The sequence below is a fragment of the Coregonus lavaretus genome, assembly GCF_964263955.1.
Source record: "Coregonus lavaretus genome assembly, chromosome: 3".
Lineage (NCBI taxonomy): Eukaryota > Metazoa > Chordata > Actinopteri > Salmoniformes > Salmonidae > Coregonus > Coregonus lavaretus.
In genome coordinates this window covers 32,411,765-32,414,427 of record NC_139990.1, presented here as the reverse complement: position 1 = coordinate 32,414,427, position 2,663 = coordinate 32,411,765, and positions in this window count along the sequence as shown.

Below are 2,663 nucleotides of genomic sequence, written 5' to 3'. Positions count from 1 at the left end.
TTTGGAACCACCAAGACTCTTCCTAGAGCTGGCCAGGGAGGTGACCAAGAACCCAATGGTCACTCTGACAGAGCTCCAGAGTTCCTCTGTGGAGATGGGATAACCTTCCAGAAGGACAACCATCTCTGCAGCACTCCACCAATCAGGCCTTTTATGGTAGAGTGGCCAGACGGAAGCCACTCCTCAGTAAAAGGCACATGACAGACCACTTGGAGTTTGCCAAAAGGCACCTAAAGGACTCTTCAGACCATGAGAAACAAGATTCTCTGGTCTGATGAAACCAAGATTGAACTCTCTGGCCTGAATGCCAAGCATCACGTCGGAGAGACCTGAAAATAGCTGTGCAGCGACCCTTCCCATCCAACCTGACAGCACTTGAGAGGATCTGTAGAGAAGAATGTGAGAAACTCCACAAATACAGGCGTGCCAAGCTTGTAGCGTCATACCCAAGAAAACTCGAGGCTGTAATCGCTGCCAAAGGTGCTTCAACAAAGTACTGAGTAATGGTTCTAAATAATTATGTAAATGTCATATTTAAGTTATTTATTTTTAATACATTTGCAAATATTTCTAAAACCTGTTTTTGCTTTGTCAATATGGGGTATTGTGTGTAGTTAGAGGGGGAAAAAACAATTTAATCAATTTTAGAATAAGGCTGTAACGTAACAAAGTGGAAAAAGTCAAGGGGTCTGAATAATTTCCGAATGCACTGTATATCTCTTTAGGAGACTCACAATGCCACTGAAGCTAATGTTTCTGTATTGTGTTACTGTAGGAAACTGAGAGAGAAGAAGATTGAAGAGAGGTCCGTCAGAAGGAGCCAGCACTGCCTCCCTAAGGTAATTATGTGTGTGTGCATGTCACGTGTGGCTGGTCATAATAACAGATGGAGATCACTCGTTCAGTGGACGTCTGATCTGACAATATACCCATTTAATATTGACGGACTAAAGGAGTTTACAGGTGAAACTTGGGAATCACAAGACATATTCTAATTGAACTGACCTCATGTCTCTTGTTAATACAAAGTGCTTGCATGGGTACCATTGGCCAGGATTTTAGACTTAACTTACAAGAGACAGAGACTTTAACCTTTTTTTTCTATCCCCATGTAGAGTAAGACCAATGCCAAGAGCAACCAGAAAGCTGCGAAGGATGATTCGTTGTTTGATGCCTTCCAGGGGCTCAGTGATCGTGACAGGAGGCGCCCAGAGCTCTATGGCCTCAGGCGGGGACCAGTGTAAGGTCATGTGAGACAAAAGACAATTTGTATCTGGCCTCTGCTTCCAGGCTTCGCTCACGTTCGTGAAAGCCTGGGCCGAAGCTACATATCATCTAACACTTTAATCTCGTCCACCAGCAGGCTCTCTGTTGACCTAAACTCAGCAAAAAAAGAAACTGTCAACAGCGTTTATTTTCAGCAAACTTAACATGTGTAAATATTTGTATGAACATAACAAGATTCAACAACTGAGACAAACTGAACAAGTTCCACAGACATGTGACTAACAGAAATGGAATAATGTGTCCTTGAACAAAGGGGGGTAAAAAATCAAAAGTAACAGTCAGTATCTGGTGTGGCCACTTGTGCATTAAGTACTGCAGTGCATCTCCTCCTCATGGACTGCACCAGATTTGCCAGTTGTTGCTGTGAGATGTTACCCCACTCTTCCACCAAGGCACCTGCAAGTTCCCAGACATTTCCTCCGATCCAACAGGTCCCAGATGTGCTCAATGGGATTGAGATCCGGGCTCTTCGCTGGCCATGGCAGAACACTGACATTCCTGTCTTGCAGGAAATCACGCACAGAACGAGCAGTATGGCTGGTGGCATTGTCATGCTGGGTTTGTGCCCATAGGTGACGTTGTTGCCGGTGATGTCTGGTGAGGACCTGCCTTACAACAGGCCTACAAGCCCTCAGTCCAGCCTCTCTCAGCCTATTGCGGACAGTCTGAGCACTGATGGAGGGATTGTGCGTTCCTGGTGTAACTCGGGCAGTTGTTGTTGCCATCCTGTACCTGTCCCGCAGGTGTGATGTTTGGATGTACCAATGCTGTGCAGGTGTTGTTACACGTGGTCTACCACTGCGAGGACGATCAGCTGTCCGTCCTGTCTCCCTGTAGCGCCGTCACAGTACGGACATTGCAATTTATTGGCCACATCTGCAGTCCTCATGCCTCCTTGCAGCATGCCTAAGGCACGTTCACGCATATGAGCAGGGACCTTGGGCATCTATCTTTTGGTGTTTTTCAGAGTCAGTAGAAAGGCCTCTTTAGTGTCCTAAGTTTTCATAACTGTGACCTTAATTGCCTACCGTCTGTAAGCTGTTAGTGTCTTAACGACCGTTCCACAGGTGCATGTTCATTAATTGTTTATGGTTCATTGAACAAGAATGGGAAACAGCGTTTAAACCCTTTATAATGAAGATCTGTGAAGTTATTTTGATTTTTACAAATTATCTTTGAAAGACAGGGTCCTGAAAAGGGGACGTTTTTAATGTATGTGTTAACAGTTGAGACTGGGAACGAGGTTACCTACACTTACCCTTGTGAGACATTGAGAATACACTGAACTCTGGGGAAAAACAACACTTGTGGTGATAAGAAATGATGATGAAGCCAAAGTTTTAAAGGTAGACTAGATGCAGAAAGTAAACAGCATA